Source organism: Catharus ustulatus, chromosome 2 (genome assembly GCF_009819885.2).
Source record: "Catharus ustulatus isolate bCatUst1 chromosome 2, bCatUst1.pri.v2, whole genome shotgun sequence".
NCBI classification, from domain to species: domain Eukaryota; kingdom Metazoa; phylum Chordata; class Aves; order Passeriformes; family Turdidae; genus Catharus; species Catharus ustulatus.
Window position 1 is genome coordinate 3,665,999 of NC_046222.1, and position 22,682 is coordinate 3,688,680.

General features: G+C 37.8%; 1 protein-coding gene across 6 annotated transcripts in view; it reads left to right on the top strand.

Moving 5' to 3' along the window:
* Positions 1-22,682, top strand: part of EPHA6 (EPH receptor A6) — a 363,966-nt gene that overhangs the window by 145,162 nt on the left and 196,122 nt on the right. The window lies entirely within an intron of this gene.

Consider the following 22,682-nt stretch of genomic DNA (forward strand, 5'->3'; position numbering starts at 1 on the left):
CTTAATATGTCTTTTTTAAAAAAAGAAAATATTGAAATCATAAATCCACCTATATGAATCTGAAGTGTATGAGTGCTTCAGTTACTTCAGGCAGTTGACAACAGAAGACTTCATATATTTATATTTATATTTATCACTTAGAGGAGAGAATTGAAATCACAACTATTGCTCTCACAAAAATACAGCTGCAAATAATTGAAGTGAAGAATGAAGTTGTTGCAGTCTCTGGAATCAGCATGAAACTTTGTGGGCATTTAAAAAATGGGGTAATAAAAATGTTCTGCTTTGCATCCCACAGAAGATGGCTCACGTTCAATGAACAGCAAAGTCACTTAAATGTGGGGCATAAACAGATGGATGTTGATTTTCTGTAAGATTACACAAAGAAACTCAACCATAGAAAATCACACATTCTCCACTGGAAGTAGAAAATTAACAGCTTGAATAAGGGGATTTCTCTGGACTCTCTTCTGCTTGTAGTGAAGCAAATTATTACAGTTTAGCTCAGAGAATCTCAGGCTTGGCATGTGTGACATATTTCAGAGTACTTATGGAAGCCATGTGTCCAGAGGGTTCTGAGCTTGCAGAGAGCTGAGGAGAGGTTGTGTGAGCTGCTGCTGCCAGTGCAGAGGGTAGGATGTGACCAAAATATTTATAGTCCAAACTGGCTTGGAAAACACAGGTTTTCAAGGAAACAAATGAGCTGGTTCTTAATGTTAGTTAGTCTGTGTCTTGCAGTATTTGGTAACCAAGAATGGGTCACTTAATAGGATAGAAGGGAGCTTTTTGCCATTCACACTGAATGAGAAATTAGTGGGGGGAAACCCAACATTGGTAAAGCATTTAAGGTGCCTGGGCAGTGTCAGTGTAAGTCAGAGGGATTTCTGGAAGTCAAATGGAATAGGAAGTTGAAAATATCATTATTACATAAAGATGAAAGAAAACAATGCCAGGTTTTTATTTTACTGGTCATGACTGGTACCATCTACTCTTTAGCCTCCCAAATCCCTGAGCCTCAGTGGGAATGAAACATCATCCAAAGTATTGGAAGATGGAGTTAGGGAGCACTTAAACTCACTAGAGACTGGCCCATGAGACCAGACTGGAGGCACTCAGAGGGCCTGGGCAAGGTCCTGGTGAAGCTGCTGACACCTTTAAAGGTCACAGTGCTCCATGGATGTTACTGGTGACTGCAAAAAAGGAAATGTCACACCCATCTTCACAAGTGCAGCCAGGCCAATCAGGATCACTTCAATCACCATTAATAATGTGGAGGAAATCCCCCTGAAAACCAAATCCAGGCACATGAGAACAAGAAGTTGCTTGGTACAACCATCATGAATTTATCAAGGGCAAATTGTATCTGATCAACTTGGTTGACGATTGACAGATTCCTTTAAACTTGAATTGTTTGGGAATTCTATGAATCAATAATATTTCTTTCCCGATCATTTTCCCAGGTAATACTGAATTGAACCATCTTCCTCAAACAAACAAAATTTAAAATGTATTACTAAAACTGAATACACCTAGACTTTTCAATAAAATGAGAGAGACTTTTATGCTCCCCGTGACTCTTTTCAAATATCAAATGTTGTTTCAGATAATGAGTTTCTGGGAGGAACCAATAAAAGTTTTAACAGTATTCAACCCTGGGGTTGTGGTGTCTTAGCTTCAGTTCTCCCTCTCCTCTGTCCATATGAGCAATAATCTTTGTGGTCTGGAGCACATCTGCTCCTGTCCAAAGTACAGCAGAGCAGCCTCTCTTTCCTCTGACCCTAGAAACATTGACTGTAAGAGAAGAATGAACATATTGGAAAGCTGTAAACTCTAGCAGCTGACTGTGAAAAACAAGGTGAAGATAATGAACTGCAGTTCTTCCTGCTACTCAGAAATAGAATTAGGAATGATTTCTGCTTTGGTTTCTGGCATATAGTAAGAAGATATATTGTCTTTGGATTTGGGGGTTTTTAATTCTCATTGGGAAAATTGCAGGGCATGGTAAAACAAGATGTAATTTACAGACCCTTCTTAGTATCTAATGCAGGTATATTCTATTAGAGGAAGCAATAGCATTGTTTATTTCAGATTTTTTATTTAGAATTATTATTACAATTGCTTGTGCAGAGCATTTAAAAACAGATTGAAACATGATGCTGTCATTTTTCCTGCAAGGTCTGATTGTCCAACAGTGTTTGATTGTCAGACAATGCAGGCAGTTGCATTCATACAAGTTGTTTTTTGTTGGTTGTGGCCTTCCCCAGTTTTTGATGCTGTCCCTCCTTCAAACCATAAAGAAAGTCCTAAGGAAAACCCCTGTATATAGATCCAAAGGCCTTGGCAATCTTTTAAAGGTTACTTCTTTTTTTTTCTTGCTGCTGCTTGCCGGTTGTCATTGCTAAGGGTCCACCAGACTCTAAATTTCTGAGCCCCAGTCATCCAATTGTGCTTGAATCAAAACCTAAAAGTGATCATTGCATATTGTTTGAGGAGAAAATCACGTTATATTTTTTCCTACCCTTTTCTACTTTATTTTCCATAGCACTTTAGGTATTCTTAACAACATTTCATCATCCCTCAGTGGAAAGCCTGAAAAAATACATTGCATTGTTCTGTGTAAGTGAAATTCTGGTCTGGAGAACAGATGGTTTTCTGTAGACTTCCTTAGCTAGGTGGCATTTGCATATTAGTATAGACAGGTTGGACTTACTGCAGTTATTTTTATATTCTAGAGAAGATTTACTACTTGTGACAGCACTTGAGAGTGTGAAGTATCTGCCTGCTTTATTTCAGAAATTTAATCGTGCTGAAGTGGAAGGAAATCAATTTAGAAGTGTGGGTTGAAAATGAGAAATGTTCATCCAATATTTGTGTGATAAGTAGGGAATAATTCAATTCAGCACAATCATACTTGAAATATAAACCCATTTAAAACCTATTATTGTAATTGCATTAACTACTACAACAGAACTAGCCAGATTGATTCTAAAAGGTATATATTGAAGTTACTAATTTCTACTAGAAGAAAATGTGTTGACCTCTTCTACAGCAAACTGTGTATTAAATTTAAATATCTAAAGTTTTAATTTTTTATTATGCTTCAGGTTTAGTTTCTAGACTTTTTGTTCTGTGCTGAAGAATCAGGTACAGGAATCATCCTGTCCTAATCATCTAGAATGACACCAGAACTCAGTTTTATTACTGGGATGAAGTGCTAGAAGATATAACATTATTTAACACCATAAGATATAACGCCATTCTTTAGAAGGTAAGCTAATGTTTTATCTCCTTCAGACACAAAAGGTTGCAGTGACCAATGGCTTTTTGGAAAGAATGAAAGGAGTACTGGAATATTCTCATATTAATAATCTATCCTGAGTAAGTGTAGAGTTCCAAAAGCCATAGAAGTGCATGTTCAAGGGACAGCATCTACTTCATTTCAGTCACACTGTTTATTTTCTTGGTGGTGGCTCTGGGATCATCAAGTTTGATGCCAGCTAAACAAATCCCAACCTCTGTCTGATTTAATCACATCAGTGGAATTTACAGAATGTTTTGTGGTTGTTCATGGTTGGAGTTGCAAAGACTCAGTCTTGGATCAAGTTGATGTCATTCAAGATCCTTGAAGATACCTAGAAAGAACAGCTCCTGCAGTGCAGAGCTTGAAATAGAAACTTTTTTGTCTGGGAGCATTTAGGATTTGGCATAACTATCAGTTTTAACCATCTTTATTTTCAGGTATATTTCTACTGAAAAGGACAGTATATTTAAATATATATCAAGGGACAAAAATTGAATCAGGACTAGGAAGGGAAATTGACTTTAGTCCCTGTGGAAAACTGCTTTGATTATGCCACATTACCAACCTGTTGCTGTCCCAGTATAAAATAACAAACAAATTGAGATAGAAAAGTAGCAGCTTTTAAATGGGTTTTTAATTAGTTCCAAATAATTTCAGGTGTTTTTTCAATCCTCTATTCACTACTAATACCTATGAATAAGATATCTACATTTACTTTTATTTTTCCTTGTTCTCTTTGATCCATGCAGATTTCTCTGTCGATGTGGTGTGTGTGCACATGTACAGTAATAATTGTAACAGCAAGAGTTGATTTTCTATGGTTCTGGTAATCAGTGTCTGCACTGCCTGTCTGTGGAGAGCAGGCTCATCCCTCTCTTCCTTGCTGTGCTGATGACCAGCTGCACAGTGTAGCTAAACACTTTTGTGGTTCCATAGAATGAAGGATATTTACATTTTTATTGCACAGGCTGCACAACATTCATAGCTTTGACCTTGGGTTACTTCTGTTGTGACTGAAACTTCATGGCCAGTGAATATTTGTATGTGTATGGATTTCCTCAAGACTCACATTAATACTTACCCAGATTTTTGTCATGTTCCATAATTTCACATCGTGTCCCTCTACAAAGATGAAGCTTTCCTTGAATTTGGCCTGTCTGTTGTGCTCTTTACCCATGTTCATGTTTGCAGCAATAGGGCAAACCTGTATGGAATGGAAAATGGGCCAAGTTCCTTCATCAAGGTGCTCTTGTCTCAACAGTGATGTATTAATTCTTTGTTGCTCCTTCTTTTCATTAAATTGTGTTCTCAGCTGCTGGCATGGCATGTGAGTGTTTCATTTCAAACTGTTCACTTGGCCACTCAGGAGACAGATCTTTGAATTCTGGCACTATTAGCATGGTGTAGAATGGGAAGATGTTAATCTTTCCTGTATATCCTATACACCTTATAACAATACTACATAGATATTATATATTATATATATGATCTCTAATAAACAGAGAGTATAAACATTAGGTATAATTGAAATAATCCAAGTCCTAAAGCTATAGTTAGGCCATGAGGAAAGCAAACAACTTTTGTGGATTGAAATTTTCTAGGGGCTGTTCCCCCTATTTTCACACTTTCTAGTTTAATTTTTGGAGGAGAAAGTTTACATCCTTGCCAATTTTGCCCTACAATTCTTTGTGCATCTCTTCTTTATTGCTGTGCAACGAAGTTCAGAAAAGACTGCAGTAAAATAATGAAATCCATTTAAACAGGAACTTGTATTTCCCATCTAGTGCCTAGGAACCTTAATCAGTAATTAAAAACCACAGAAACTGCTTGTATGGGTAGAATTATTTGGAATGTGCTTTTCAGCTATGGCGAGAGTTTGAGCAGACAAAGCCTGGCACTGTCAAGGCTTCTGCTCACCTTTTTCCTCAGAAAGCCCATGATAAAGCTTGAGTCCATCATGCATTGCTACATTTTCTTCCATTCCTTATTCTGTTTTGCCAAGGTTTACTCTACCCTTGTTCTTAACTGAAGATGCAGCTGCCAGTGGCCATCTATGAGTGTCACTGAAGGCTAAACTGAGCAATCCCTGATGTAGCTAGTTATATAAGGGGAAAAAAATGCAAGCAGGAGGCTGCTTTCCTCAAGAGTAATATTTCCTATTTATCACACACTTTGATTATTTTAATTTTTATGTTGGTATTTGGGACCTCAATTGCAGTCCACAGAGAATTTTGCCTGTGAAAGGCTTAAAGCTGTTGTCAGGCACCACTGTAGCATTTGGAGCTGAACTTGTTGATCCCCAGCAAGTTCTTAGGACATCTGGCAGGAAAACTGAACACATCGATACAGATTTGTTATCTGTTAGAACTTCTTTCCCCTTCTCCCCAATACATCCATTTTCTGCAAGTAGCATTTTTCCAGGGGAAAATCTATTTCAGTGGTAAATTGCTGATGTGCTCTAAACACCACGGGCAGGAGAGGTCACTCTGTCACTTTGGCAGTCCCATTACCCAACCATTGCTGTGGCCCTGTGAGTCTCCAGCATTCATTTATTAGAATGGGATTAATGAGGAAATGAGGGCACCCTAGTGGCAGTAATGCCTCAAGGAGGGAGCAGACAGCAGATCCAGGGATACAGATTGTCTATCTCCTCAGAGCATGGCGCATTCAGGCTGTGGATTCTCAGCCTAGTTGGAAATGCTCTTGACTGAATAAAAGCTGGGACTGCACAGTGAAGGACTGGTGTGCATGGAGCTGTCTTGGGGAGAACCTGATCCTTGGTTAGAAGTTCTCACAAATTTCCTTGTAATAAGAATAATCTATTCTTTTCTCCTAAAGGTCGTTTGACTTTTCAAAGTAAATAGGAGCATTAAGTGCAGTAAAATGGCTTTAATCACTGGCATTAGTAGATAGAAGACAAAGGGAGCAGATCTGCTGTTTTAAGATTATACAGTTTTAATTACGAGGGCTTTTTTAAAATAGATCACATTTCTATTTAAAATCGTGTTTTAAGCAATCCGCCACATTGGAAATCTTTAATATTTTAAATCGTGTGTGATTTTCTCATTTGACAGTTTTACCAGCTGGCAGCACAGCTTATCAAAATCCTGTCTCCTCAGCACTGTGAATTTGTTCACATTCTAAAACTTCATTTTTTATTAAATTAACAAATCAATAGCTAAAAGGAATCAATGGATTCGGTAGAAGCTGGCTTAATCTCAGCAGGAATGGATTGATGCCAAACTCTGTGTTGCTGTTTAAATTGATTCAGCCAAACATCTTTTGCTCAAAAAGTCAATGGTGGTGATAGAAATGCATTAAAAAAAAAATTGCATATAAAATTTGTAGTCCTTTGTACATGTGTGCACATGGAGACACACACACTCCTTTTTTTTTCTTTTTTACGAGACCCTAGGAAACAGAAATTGCCTTTCTGAAGACATCATCTCAGCGCCTTCTTATAGGTGATTTTGTCCAAAGTTGGCACTGCTGTTTAGAAAAATGAAAGAGCATTTAATGTTTTTTGTTTGTGTTGTTGGTTTTCTGCTCTCCATCTGTAAGCATTTGATACTGCTGTCTGTTTTCCCAGTCATCCACCGTATGCATACAATACAGATAATTTTTTTGTCTCTGAGTGCCAACTGAAAGATAGCTAAGTACACAGTAGGCACTTTACAATCCTTATCACACATCATTAGACACTAATGTGCTATAATAATGATCTTGATAATTGCTCTCTCACCTCACAGCACACCTGCGACTCATTTCATACATTTTTGGATCTTTTTCTTTTACATAAATGAAATCTCCTAAAGAAAATTCTATTATGAACTTTGTATGGTGAACATACAGAGCATTATATGTAGAACTATGATTTAAATGGGTGTGAAACATTAGAAATCCCATCTGTTTCCCCACTTTAAAGATATTTGGCGCATTACCTTGATGTCAAGTCCATTATTGGAATCCCCTCCAAAAAGCTTCTGTATTTTGCATTTGAAGGCAAACTGGTAGCTTGACCCAACTCAGGTAACTGTAGAGAATAAAACACAATTGTTGGGCTAACCTGGAAACATAACAGGCAGTTCCCTAGCACAGAGCTGGCTCCTGAAGGGTTGCCCAACCGCTGTTGAATTTCTCCCTGAATTTCTTTTCCTGTTCTTCCTCACACTCTAATTTTGACAGGATGAAGTGAAACTGGCTCGGTGCTTGGACTGTGCCAGGGTTGGGTCCCTGAGATGAGGGTAAGACATTATGCCCTCTATTTTTTCAGCTGCTGTGTATAAGCAGCTACTACAGTTTTACCTGTCAAGCACATCTTCCTTTTCAAATCCTCTGCTTTTGAGGATTTTTTTTCAAGGGTGACATTTTGAACCTCCCTTCAGAACACCTGTGCTTGAAGATACACCTCAGTGAATGCTGAGCAGCATGGGCACAGAAAACCTCTGTCCCCTCTGGTGACAAGCCAGCAGGTGTCAGAGACTCAGTGTGGAGCAAGCCAGGCTGATGCAGGCTTTTTATGGAAGCACCCTGAAACCCCTGGAAATTTCCCAGTGTGATGAAAGACTTCCTCAGGACTGTCACTGACAGCTCCATTGCTTTGGGAATTCTGACTCGCTTATAATCTTCTCTCCCTTCATGACAGTGGGGTGTGAAACAAAGGTTCTCTTTTCTTTTTCCTCTCTCCACCTCTGGTTTTTTAGACAAGATGTCATGGTAACACACCACCTGAGGCCAGGCTGGATCATGGCCACTGGCACTTTAGGAAAGCCATGACTCAATTTGTACCAACAATGCCTGTCTGGCCAAGCCTTCCAATCCCTTTTCAGCTCCCACTTTCCTTTGGCAGAACAGCTGTGCTCATACAGCTCTAGATATTTGCAATTCAGTTTGGGGGGTTGGTATCAAATGAAAGATCTTACTGCAATTATTTCCTAGTGCTATTGAGAATGCTTTCAGTCTTCAATTCCTTCTTAGTGTTTGACTTTAGAATGCAGACCTTAAACCTCACCAAAACTGGGTGTGAGGGATATCCACAGTGTGAATGTACAGGGGAACAACCTTGAGGTGCTTAATGTGTTGTATTCCCTCCACAATAAGCTCACTGTGTTCTGGAGAGAGGCAGAGCATGGTGTGTTTCCTTCACCTTGTTGTTCAAATTGTCACTACCAACACCTAGCAATTCTCTTCTGTCACCCTAATCCATCACAATATTTCAGTGGGATAGAGAATGGCAGGCAATAAAATGTCTCCTGGAATATAAATGGGCTCCTAATTTGTTTTTCTCTAAGCCATTATTTCTTGTGTGATGGTCTTCTCCCAGGTGTTTCAGGCCTTGTCAATCAGTTGCTGCAGGCACTTGTTTTCCTTTCCCAGGTTGTGCTATCTCTGGACCTGGCAGTCACAGAGTGAAACGCCCAGCAGCTGTAATGCCATGTTAAACCCAAACAGAATTCAAAGCTTGTCACAAACAGAATCTGAAACACAAACTGCATTAGCAGAAGGGCAAAGTGTTCTGCACCAGGACCTGATCAGTTCCCAGGGTGCTGCTGAAAGAGTGCTCTGAGCTCTCTGATCACTGTTGGAAAATTAGTTGTGTGAGACATTGACTGATGGAATAGCAATGTCTGTGCTTTCCATGTCACGGCAGAGTATTTTGGGACAGTAACAAGAACTTCTGTGCTCCAGTGCTCTGTGTATCTGCATTACAGATATTTACCTCATGTATGTGCTTTCTGTGTATGTGCTTTCTTTTTTATGTATGCTACTTCTGCTGGAAGTTGCATTTAGTCTTTGCTCGTATCCTGAAGGCTGACAGAACAAGCTCCCTGACTGATTGATTTCCAGGTAATCAGCTTGTCTGAGAGGGATTGATTAGTTCTGCTTCGTTTGTGAGCAGGTCTCAGAAGATCCTTTTCTTAACAACACAGAGCACTCAGTGAGCCACCAGTGCTCCTGCACTGGCTCCAGTCATAGGGAATTCTGTGATACCATGGGCTAATTATCAAATTGAGATGGACAGAACTGGATTGTAGTGGTTAAAAATGAGTTATAAACCCCCAAAACCCACTGGGTTATATAATTAGAATAAAATAAAAATACTGGCAGACAGTGAAGAAAACAAAATCCAGCTGGTTGCCAATCTAACATTAATTTCTGCTTGGCTGTTTTCTTAGCAGTGCCCAGTTAATATTCTGTGCAGTGCTTACAAGTGTCCAAGTCACTGTTTGTACTGACAACACCAAATCATCTCTCTTTCTACTGTTTTCGCTGCCCTTTGGCACAAGACTCCATCAGCTGGACGCCCCCTTCCTGACTGTGAATACCTAAACCACGGGATGCACCTCTTCAAAGTTCACAATAAATTAATAATCATTTATTAGGTCAGTGAAAACAATTTCTAGTAAATGTTAGCAGGTTTCAAACTAGTTGCAAAATTAAGGGCTGGAGTTTGCTAAGGGTAAGGGTCAATATATTATTGTATATTTATTGTTTATACTTCTCATTTGATATATAGTTTATCACCATCTGAACAGACCTTCAATTTGACAGCTGGCATTTTAATGTACACGTAAGTGGTCCTATAAATTGTGTCATACAAAGGAAATGCTGGCAGTTGCCAGGTGCTGTGTCTCCAGTTAGAAGTACTAACAAATTCGATTTCTTTCAATTCTGAGTGAAGCCTGTAGTCAGTAAAAAGCTGCATTTTTCCTGTAACACCTTTTTGCTTTTGAAGCCCAAGAGAAACCACCAGGCATTTGTTCAGGTCAGTTCTATTTCTGTGTGCTTTTGCTTTTACCTAATGAGGCAAAGAGGTAGAGAAGAAAAGTAACTCCATGTCCCTTGAATTATTTTAGTGCACTGAGATGAGTGAAAGTAAGACAGAGGCCGTGGCACATTGCAGCTGATGAAATAATGTTCTATTTATTACAGCATCTTAAATTGTGGCCACTGCACTACTCACATTGACCCTGGGGGTACCCTTGCCAGCTTTGTCCTGCCCGGCCATCATATTGTTGAAACATCAGCCTCATCCCATGTTTCTGGTTAGTGCATACCAGGCTTGCCCTGTAGAATGGCAATTTGGCACTTTAGCTGAAATCCCTCCCCTCAGCTTGATATTTTGTAATAGAGGATATATTGCATAAAATGTAATACTTAATAGAACAAACCCCAGTGCTAACTTATAAAAAATGAGTCCAAATAACAATTAGGAAGCAGCAGCCCACTGCTGTGAGACTGATCATTAGCTCTCCATCATTGCTTTGAATGTGTGGGCATCATATTTTTTATTTAAACAATGTGCCAACAGCAGGCTGTGCTAAAATGCATAACCATCAGCTGCAACAGCTTGTTTGGCTGGTTATGCATAAATTGCAGTAATTCCAGCTGCTTTCTTACTCCGCTGTGTATCAAGCACCTCACCTTTGCTTCTGTATGTTTTAGAGAAAAGATGAGAGACAGATGATAGATGCTGTTAGTAGTCATTGAGGTTTTTTTGTAGGCAAACAGACATCCCTGCCTTGGGGATTGTCTTGGGGATTTTTAGAATCTTACCTTATCTGAGTGGAGATTAACACAAAAAAGTATCTCTTCATCTTTTTATGGTTTCAGGCTGTTTTTAGAAATCTAGGCAAACTTGCATACTTAAGGAGCCATAAAGGGATTACTGCTGTTTGTGGTGTGAAGACAGTTCCTTCTTTTTGTCTGTTTTTGTAAAGTCAAGTTCCTTTTTTAATTCTAGTGCTTTGTTACTGGTTGTGAGAGGGGATTGTTCAGGAACCTTGATGATTCCTCAGATTTACCACATTGTACCGAACCACACTCTTCATTCTCATGGCCCATGCCAAAGCGAGTGCCTGGGAATTCAGATGAGCTCTCTTCCATCTTGCTGGAGTTGTGACTGCTGCCCATGAGGACTCGGGGACAATCTGTGTCTTTCCCCAGTGCTCTGAGTGTTGATGCATCTGATGGGCGTTAGCATCAAGGAGAGGAAGGTGGTTGCAGCTGTAATGCAGTATCAGCACAGCCCTAAACTCCAGTTTGTCACAGCCACCACAGGAGTTCTTTCCTCTTCCTTCTATCAAAGAATTGCAGAAATATTTTCATTCTGAATTAAGAATAGAATTTAAAGTTCCCCCTGCCTTTGACTTTGACCAGATGAGTTTGTAATGGTTCTGATTTCTGAGTTCTTGTGGGATTCCCATGCACACATTTCCAACTCATCCCTTGGGAAAATACAGCTCCTGCTTCAGGCTGCTGGGGTGGGATGCTGAAAGCAGTATCAGCAGCAAGAGAAAGCACCAATGTTGCTGAGGTGGCTTACTTAGCGTGACCAGGATGAACTTTTGGTATTTACATTAATGTTTACGATTAATTTTTTCCTAACCTCCTGCTCAGCCCTTCAGGGGAAAGGCTGACGTTGCACTCTGCAAGCTGATATTGCTGGGTTTGATTAGATTATAGGGAAAGGAGATTTTCCATCTTCCCACACCTCTTGCCAATTAAGATTAGGAGTCTCATAGTTGATTCAAATCTCGTTATTCCACAAACATCATTAAGGTTGTGTGTACTTCAGTTTTGCAGTAGAAAGCTGTCTATAAAGAAGCAGTTGTAATATTAGGGATGAAATTTTAAAGGCTTAATTGGGATAATGAAGGAGATACTAGAAGCACTATGAAAGCTAACACTTAATATACCACTGAACAGAGGTTGCTTCCAATTTTATATTTCAGCAATATTATAACATAGTAACTCACAGATGTCCTCTTTGTATTGACTCTTTTTTTTTTGTTTGTTCTTATGCTTCTGATTGCTTTCTTAAGTCCTTCTGTACAAAAAAAAAGTGTCTGAGGTAATTGTTTTCTTCCAAATACTATCAAAAGTGGCAGGGACTATACCTGGCAGGCCTCTTTGTGGATGTTTGTATGCCTTGAATGCACAGCCACTCTATGTGACCATAGAGACTGATTAGGATCCATTCTGCAAGTACAGAATTTATAATATATGATGGAGGAAAGGGGGATGAGGATGGAGAGATGGTGTAATTAATTCCTAATTATTGGAAATATTATAGGTTTATATCCTGAGCTGATATCAGGAATAATACCAGAGGTGATGTATATGTTTTCTCAGACCAATACTACCTGTAAATGAAATTACCTGTAGCTCCAGTCCTGTGCCTTTCTTAATTGGACTGCCAGTCAGACCATTCTTTATCAGCTATGATAAGTTTGAAATGTATGCATGAAAATTTATAACTGAGATGAGACATACTAATTTCTTATTGATTTCCATTTTTGGCCTGAGCTTCTGCTTCCGTTGAACCCTGAAACATTTATCATTGTAATAATTGCAAATCAAAAGGATTGTTATTTACTTTCCTCAGGTAATATAAGATAATCTTTCTGTTTTAAGCACTGTTACATTTCATAACAAAAGTTCTTGTACCACATAAATGCCACTGAGAATCATCTAATGGAAAGGTCTCCATTTCAGTTTTTTGGCGTCTTTGACTTATCAAATCCAGATTCCTGTCACATTTTACCTGGGAGACTGACCCCCACCTTGCTACAACGTCCTTTCATGTAATTTTAGAGGTTTTAAAGTCTTCCCTGAGCTTCCTTTTCTCCAGGCTGAACACCCCCAGCTCCCTCAGCCACTTCTCATATGGCTTACTCTCTAGAAATATTTTTTTTATTCCCAAATAAAATTAATGTAATTTTGTGTATATATTTCTAGATCATGTATCTATTTTTATAAAACTAAACATCTGTGGATATGTTGCTTTTTACGGTGATTGAAAATGTTCATGCCAAGTGTAGTTACATTATCGTAGCTGAGTTTTTCTCACTTGAGTTTTCTATTAAAAACTTAGCCTATAAAATAAAAAATATGCCAAATGGTACAGTCCATTGTTACTCTTTAGATGAACACAGATTCCTGAATGGTACAGTTCCAAACACTGAATGAAGGCAGCAGTGTCTCATTTGCTGTCAGAATTGTAGCTCCTGACCTTTGTCTCGCATCATTTTGCTCACAGTATGAGAAACGTGAACATAAGTGAAGGAAAAAGGTGAAAATTGACCACAGACAAGCAATGTGCCACCCCCAGGTGTGAAATAAATGTGATGCTAACTGCTCTAAGACTTAGATCAGTGAGTGAGCTGCAGCTCTCTTGCTTCCTGTCCTGTGTCCACACCTCAGCTAGAACAGAGAAATTTATCAACTCAAAAGCTCTCTGTCCTGCACAATTCTTAGTGATTGTTTAAAAGCTGGAGTTAAACTTTACCAGAATTAAATTCACAATCTGATGAAGAATGGCAATGCACCATCAGCAGTTGTCATTTTTGTGGACTGTGTAATCCTAATTCTGAATTTTATTTTTCTTTAGATTGAGGGATTATTCCAGACATGCCTGATCATCAGGCAAATATCTAAAATTGTATATAAAATTTGTTGCTGGGGTTTTTTAAAGTGTGTGATTGCCCTGAAATGTTACCAAAAACACATATGCCTATTTAAAACTTTAAACATTTTTCTTTCAGAATGAAAACTGTCATGTGAATTTACATACTTAAAAATAGCAGAACACCATATTCACAGAGTCCTACTAAGGTGATGCTAATAACTTCTAAAAAAATAATTTTTGAGCTTAACAACCTGTAGGGAAGAGGTCAGTTTCATGCCAAGTCTCTGATTGTATGTTTGCAGCTGTGAAGAAAAGTGAGAAAAAAAGAATAAATTCAGTTATGGTGCTATTTTGGGGTGTTTGGCTCCTTATTTAAAGAGCTACAGTCCCACCTTGCCTGTGGCATGTGAGGCCCTGGGACCTGTAGTGGGGATAATTAACTGCTGGAAAATCTTGAGTAAGTTCCACTGACCTCTCTAAGCCTAAGGCTTTGGTTGGGATTTTTCAGGATGGGGATAATATTATTTTTGTCATGTGGAAAATACTTAACACTGTAGTGTGCATCCAGTATATTGAAAACTAGAAATAAGCCTCTCTGGTACTTCTTCAGCACCCTTAGGGAAGATTCCATTTTTATGCAGATTTAATATGTTTTTGTAGTACTATTTACCTGTGTTCTTAAGTTCAAATTTCTCTATCAATACTAGAAGTCTTATTGGAGGGAACATTTTTCATATCAACCTGATTATTTGAGAATTCATATTAAAGTCATGGTTCATCTCTGTGAAATATTTAACTCTCATTCTTATCATCAATCATGTGAAATATTCTAGACACAAGGATTGAAGATTTATCCCACATAACTACTTCAGTGAAACAGAAATTAGAAACCTGTTCTGCTAAAGGGCACCTTCATGACTTTTGCTTTATTTAAATGGGGTTAGATTTCCACCATCGAAGGATTTATTCCTGTCCTAGAAGGCCAGTGGATGAATATTTGAGACAGCAGTCAGAGCTTCCCTTGGGTTACCACGGCGTTGCCTATACATTGAAATTCACATTAATCTGAATGTGATGATGGGTTAGGAGAAGCTGGCAATGTTTGCTTATGAAATGGGAAAAAAAAAAACCCTAAAAACCAGGAATGTTGGTGTCACCTGTACCTGTGTAAATACAACTCAATACTTACTGTAATTTGGGGTTAAGTACTGCAAGTGATTCTATGTGGATGTGGGGAAAATAAAAACTTGAATTAACTAATTGCAGAATTTTCTGTGTTGGTTCTAAGGCAAAATAGTTGAATACTGTGTTATTTGACATAAATCACAGAATTTTTATTCCCAAGTACCACATGGTGTTACTCTTATGTCTTAAAACAATGATAGAATAGAATAAGATTACATAAAAAGGATGGGTAGAAAACAGTTTTTAATAATCAAGTTTATTTGCCTGTGAGTTTGTGGCTATTGAGAGATAATACAAAAGAAAATTGTGTTTGGTTCTCACAGGGGCATGAGTATTTTCAATGTTAAGTCAGAACTGAAATAGTCTGGGAGTCACTAATCATGTTTGGTGTCTTTAAAAATCAAGCTTGTGAGCTTTTCTGTGAACACATCCAAAAGGACTCTATTTCAAAGGCCAAATGGCCTGGTTTTATATTGATTACCCAGCTTTACAATTACCTGTCTGGATATGGGTATTTAAATATTCCCCATGATTACAATAATTTTGTCTGTGTGCCCGAACTCCCAACTTGTACATGCAAATAGAGCAGGGCCTTAAATAAATCACACAATCAAATCTATACCTGAATGTGCAATCTTGGTAACCAGAATTAAAAATGCAAGCATGATTTTAAGCCTCTCCTTTTAAATATTGGATTATTTAAAGTATTTTTAAAGTGGGTTAGATTGTTTTCTCATTGCTATTGCTTCTTGCTAATTATATTAGTGTAAAAGAGACAGTTACACAGAGAAGAAAAAATTGCTTTACTTTAGCTGATCTATTATCAAAATAATTGTGGTGGAAGCAGTGAACCCTGAAAAATTTAGTTTTAGATCTTAAGCCATTAAAAACTGTAATGTTATAATAACGCCACAACAAGAAACTGTAACCTTGTAAATAGAGACTGCACTGTAGTTCAGATTTTTGTTGTTAATAACTGCCTGTAAGGATATTCCCTTCCTTCAAGGTGTGCCTTCTCCAGAAAGCTTACTCAATAATAAGTCATGGCAAGGGGAGCTTTTGTAGGATTTCAATGCACACCTTGAACATTTTCAGAGGTGTGAAGCCAAGTGACATTAGTTATTTGAGAACTGCTCTGGTAAATTACAATTTTCACACAGAAAATCAGTCTGACATAAAGCCAGCCAACAAAACATCATTGCAACAATACTCAGGCTGGAAGTTTTGGTCTTTGTCAAAAGTGGAAAAAGCCTCAGAAAAAAATTGGATCCAAAAAACCCCATGTGCAAAGCAAATTGAATAATGGCTATCGTAGGAATTAATTAACCCAGGCTAGCAGATTAATTTGTTATGGATAGAGAAAAGTGCATCTGCAGGTTCAATGGGGCTGTTATTGCACAGGAAAAAGAGAAATCCATGACTGACTACTTATCATATGTTCAGAGCTGAAAAAAGAAAGGTTTTCACATACTAGGGGGAAGAAGAAGGAAAAATGGGAGAGGGACAATGGAAACTAAACTTTATGATCCCAACAGAAGGGACAGAGAGGGAGAATAACACACATGATAGCATTTGATATAATATGTATAATAAGGATATTGATTGACACACTGATCTCCATAGATGAGAAATTTTTGTACATGTACCTGGTACAAAGGCACTTTAAATCTTTCTAATAGTGGGAGGTATTTTTCTAGCATGTGGTCATTATATTCAGAGCAGGAGATTATTCTATAACTGTTCTCACCAAGATACAGGAGATAGATAATGTGCAAAGAAATTAGGCACAAAATGGATCTGATTTATTCAGACCATTTTTTTCCTCTTGCAGGAATAAATATTTGGTATGGTCTAATGCCTGTTTGCAGTGTCTTCTAATAAGTTAGTCCTCAGCTATACACAGGAGCATGAAAGGTTCTCTGAAAAGAGAAGTTGGACCCTAATTCCTCTTGAAATAATACAGAGAAAAGGAATTCCATCAAACACAGGTTCCATCTTTAGTTACAATAAATTATATTTCTTATTGCTGCATTCACTACAGCACTGAGGAACTTATCCCACTCCTGCCTTATCCCTTCCCCCCAAAAGTCCTTCTAGCTAATTTCAACAATGAAACAAAGATTAAAAAGTAAAAAAGAACAATGAAATAAAGCATTATTGATATTATACTCTAAAACAGAGTTTTCACAGCTACTATGGACAGATGGGAGGACTCAGTGAATACATTCTGCATTGCCCTGAAGTGTTCTCCTCCTCTCTTTTAAGATGGTTACTGGAGATGCTGGAGATGGCTCCAGCAACTGTAATGATCTTTTCCTTCCATTCTTTTCCTGCAGACCTTCCTGATCCCAGGAGTATGCACTGATATATCGCAGGAAATTACTTCCCCTCTTTTTCTCTGCTGTCATGTTCCTTGATTACCATTTCTATTGTGTGCCCTAATTAGCCTGACTGATTCCTCCCATTCACTGTCTTCCTAAAACACTGTGATGCCCCTTTAAAAATTATGCAGTGTAGAAAACAGTATTTTTACTGTCACCTTTAAGGGTTTATGAAATCTGTTTAACTGTGATTTTTATACGGGGTCTACCCATAAAATATCAACAGAAATAAAGACTAATTTGAGTGTGGAGCAGTGGATTTGATTATTTGTAGTTCTCACCTCAACCAATTTATTGGACTTCAGGGATCCCCACCACAGTCAGCAGCACAGATCAGGGAGGGCGCATCCTGTTGGTTTTGTCTCTCTTCTTCCATCACTGATAAAATACCTCAGTCTTGCAGCCATTTTTGTCACTTGGCACTTCTGTGAGACTGTAGGAAGGAGTATCTGAACTAAAAACACACAAAATTGCTGTAAGTTGCAATATAGCAACTTTTTATTTAAAAAATCTCTTTTGACTCATGAGTACAATTTATAAAACATTTTTAAGGGGTAATTTGAAAAGGGTAAGCCCCTCTTTGGAGCTGTGTAGCCTGCATTATGAACAGGGTTTTTGATTAATATTGTCTTTATCTGGATTTCAGTGCTTGATATATCAATGAAATGAAGCTCTCTTCAACTGCTTATTTTGCTAATTTTGCATTGATTTATTATATTCATTGGAACACTAATTCACTAATTCTGTATTCAGTGGAACACCATTACATGCCATCTACCTGTTACAGAAATAAGTTTTTTTTACTGTATTAGTCTGGGAAAAAAAATTCACCTAGTTCTAAAAATTAAATTAATAAGAGTTTTATTAGGATTGAAAACATTCTCCATCTCTTTCTTTGAGTAGTACCAATGCATTTAGAATCATAATCTTAAATTCTAGTCTAGTGTTTAGGATGCTTATTTTTGGTTTTTTTGGGTTTTTTTTTGCAGTACAGAAATGAGTCTGTGCAGAAGAGGATTCATCTGGGCTGTGTAGCACACCCCCAGCTCTTTAGTGAGCTTTTGGATTGTATCTAGTATGACAGGCAGTGATAAATTTAATATAATTAGTATCTTGTCTGTATGTGTTTTTTATAAACCTCAAATTCTTTTAAAACATCCTATGTGACCTGAATAATTGTTCAAGTTATTGTATTGAAACGAGTGTTTTGTACAGAGAAAAACTGCACTGATGTGAATTGAAAATACTGTTGATAGATGGCAATTCTCTCCTTCGTCATTGCTTCTAATAATTTTAATAAAAAACATCCATAGACTATTGCAATGTGGAAATGACAGAAAAAATCACTGGGAAAATAAAACAGGCACCAAGAGGAAGAACACTCGGTTTCATTTACCTATCATCATTATGTAGTCATATTTGAAGAAGCAGCCTCATAGCTGCCTCTTTTTGTCTCCTCTGCCTTGCTCCTTTCTAAAGTCAAGGGTTTGAGTAACGTTCCTATCAGTTCTCTAAATGTAGGAATAGAAATATTAGAGAGCAGAGCTATTGTCAAGAGAAGAGATTGACTGCAGCATATGAACACAGAAGCAGTTAAGTGCAGACCATAGCACCCAGAATTATTACTCATCAAATTTATTGCAAACAAAAAAGGGAAATCAGTCTGTTGTCCCCCCAAAGCTGGGTCATTCTGTCACTACCTGTCCCTGTTTCCTCCTTATTCTCTGTAGGAAGTAAATCAAACCAGGGCTTTGTTTTCTCAATGCCATTATGTCTTTTATTTTTGTAGTTTGAGCTAACTAGCATGTTTGATAATTTATTATCTGTGATGGCTGGCTTTCCTCCACTGGATTCTTCCTCAGGTTTCTAGCAACTCATGCTGCACAGTTTCACTATCAGTTTGAACATGACCCGAAGTGAATCCCCCTCACAGTTCGTTCATGGCCTGAAGAAAACAAGAATCATGTGAGAAAGATGAGATTATTTAACCAGATAGTACTCACCATCAAAGGTTGTCTTCATAGATTTATTGTCCTAATTTTGGAATATCGTAATCTTGATTTTGTGATTGTATTCTTCCTTTTTAAATACAGAGCATCCAAATTTCATTGCAATTTTTTTCATGTTTTCTATCTTTTCTAGACACTTCCACTAAAATATAAATTGGTTAAAGTAATATCACAGTTCCTTCTCTCTGCACAGTGGTGGAATAGAACAAACCTTATTGGATTGCCCTTTTTATAAGTAATCAGATAGCAGAGGGGTTAGAGGACTTTGAAATTGAAATAATTTTGAATATAGCAAATATGAAAGATGCCAGTCTCACAGGGCATTAGTGGGATCCAGTAAGCAAGGTTAAAAAAATATATGAAGTAGAAATGCATAACAAAGTGTGTGATTCAGAAAGATTAAAACATCTCTTCCACAGCTACTGATGGTTGCCATTCATTGTAAGTGACAACAGAGTCTTCTTGGATTTAATTTGATTGATGAGTTCTCAGCAAACTGTAAAAAATCCATTTTCATGACAAATGCCTTCCCACCCACAGACCAACAGTGTCAGACATACCCACAAGTTGTTCCTAAGTTTCCTTTGGACTTATCTTAATTCAACTAACACTGTAGTGGTCAATTCAGATTTTATGAAACAGAAACAACTGGAAACTGGAATGTTAGACACTGATGTGCTCCCACAGAGCAGTGAAAATGCTGCTTTTTATTTTTATAGAAAAAAGCGTTTATGACCAGTGAGGTTACCACTGTGTTTGCATTTTCTGGGGTTTGTATCCTTATGTTGTACACCCCTGAGGCTGGGGAAGAACTTAATGGCTGTAACAGCCTCCAGCAGTAAAGACTCTTTCACAACAGAGCCCACAGCTGTGTTTTGGAGTGATGGCACTGTGACTTTCTTTACTGGATTGGGCAACTGTAAAAACCCTTGAAGTTGCTGTTCCTTCCAAATCCTGGTGAAGCTACAGCAGAGCACCTTTATAAATGTATTATCTTTCATTAAGCCAATTAAATTATCAGCGCTTCTCTGCCTAGTCACTCATATTTCATTGGAGAAACCTGTAGTGGCTTTGAAATGTTCATTCAGATACCCTGCTAATTGCTGAACCTGTAAGACAATATACAATCTTTCACCAGGCTTTACAAAAGTCAAATTTCATACAGTTCCTATAATCAGTAACTCACCAAGCCACTTCTGGTAGAGAACATTAGGGGAAAGAAGATGCCACCCAGTGACTTGGAAAACAGAAAAAAATGCTCTATGGTAACACAGATAAAAATTTTTGGTTTGGGGTTTTTTTTTTTTGAGTAGTCATCATTAACTATCATTTGCAGATTTTCTGTGGAAGATGGTGAATTTAGCAATTATTTTGGTTAATTTGCCACTGGAACACAATGATTGTTATCAGAGTCTAAGCTTAGATATGTCCAGCAGTTGAAATTCTGTATTTCAGGCTCAGGCTGCATATTCCTCAGCTTTGACAGAGTCACAGTTTATTTTCTTTCACCATGGATGTTGGCAGTCAGCTCTGAGTTGTCCAGAGGGATGAGTTTTCCCAAGCTTGTGATCATTCTGGGGCTTTCAGCTCATGTTATTTTATCTTGTTTACAAAGGGCTGTTTTTATTTGGAAGTATCAATAACCATGATTGTGAGATTCTACATTTGGGTGAGGAGTGGGTTGTCAGTAACTTTGTAAACCTTTCAGTTGAAAAGTTTCCCTGTATCTCTGTAGCTTCTCTGCCACAGAATTTGATACATACTTGGCTTAAGGGATAGATATATTTGAGGTGATGTCAAAAAAAGTGAATTTATCTACCTTAATCCATTTATTGTTTTCCCTCCACCTTTTCCATGAGTATGTATGTGCTTTCTTTTAAAAGATTTACCGTGTCAAAACCGTAATTGCTTTAAATACAATGGAGACTACATTTCAGAATAAAACATTTTCTTTTTGTTTTAATTAGAAATTATTCTTCTCCTTGAGTCCTATTTTGAAATAGTGAAGTTCTTAAATTTTAGACAAAATATTGATCTTGACAGAGAATGCTGTGTTTCTTTTGATCCAAAGTGATTTCTTGTTTGTGGGACAGAGGGTAAGAAGGAATGATTTCAAGGACTGACAGACATGAATTTCAGAAGTAATAAGGATTTTAAAGAGCACTCATTTTTCTTTGAATGAAGCTGTGATCTGGAATTGTCAATTCTTAAGTCACAAATGTCACATATTAAACAAAGCAATAATTTATTATTTATCATGGCCCCCAAATTTGCCTTACATCCTCTCTTCTTCCAGTAAAACTAAGAGGAGTCAGTGCCTACAGCCTGTATTTTCAGTACTGCCTTCTTCCCTGCACCAAACCTGCTGCCTTTCCAATCAGTGGAAAATTGCCACTCACTATAATCACAATTGCATCAGACCAGTAGCTTACTTTCAAGGGGAAGATCCCTGCTGTTCCCACCCCTTTTATCTCTAACACCAGAAGTCCTCTTTTTTTTTTTTTTCCTGTCAGTGACAGCAGGGCAGGATACCTCCCTAATGTCCATTCAGCAAAGTCAGAACAACACACTGGGAGGAGAACTGCTGAAATTGCTGGGTCAGAATTAAGCTCTTGAAATTGCATTTGAAAAATTGGCTCTTGGGTTCTGAGAGGCAATCAAGTGTTATCTTTTTCAGTGTCATCTCACTCCTTTTCATTCAGCTGCTACTGAAACTGCTTTTATATCAAGAAAAGCATTTGGAATCAAGAAAAACTGATCATGCATATGTGTTTTTATACCTCAGTTAATATGAACTGATACTGAATCCATTAAATGCATACTTTGAGGTACTTTCTAAAAACACGTGATTTTAAATATTTTTGTATCTTTGTACAATCTATGTATGTATCACAAGAAAAGGAAATACTGCCTATTTCCTCTAGCATTGTAAAGAAAATAGTCTTGAATATGTCAAAGTGAGAAAAAACCATGTGGAACCTCGAAATTCTGTTCATAGTGCTGGTTTCCATTGTACCACTGGAGGAGTCAGGAGAAAAAGGAGCCTGTAAAATCTGTACATGTCTGAGTTGCTCTTTCATTTTTAATGTTTTCATATAGGGAAACCAGAAGACAGTAGCTGCAACACATGCTGGCATGTGCTAATGTGGCAACTGGCAGGAAAAGAAAGACATCTCTGTTTAAATGTGTGTGATGAAGTCTGAGGATGATTTTAAAATATTATCTTGGAATGCATGCCTGACAGATCTGGGATAAGATTTATTTCATTTATTTCAATGACTTGTTTCTGCTTTAAAGGCCAGCAAAAAAAAAAAAAAAAAAAAAAAAAAAAAAAAAAAAAAAAAAGCTTGTGGCCTTGTGCTGTGGTTAAGAACAGCAGGGACCCCAGCTCCCAG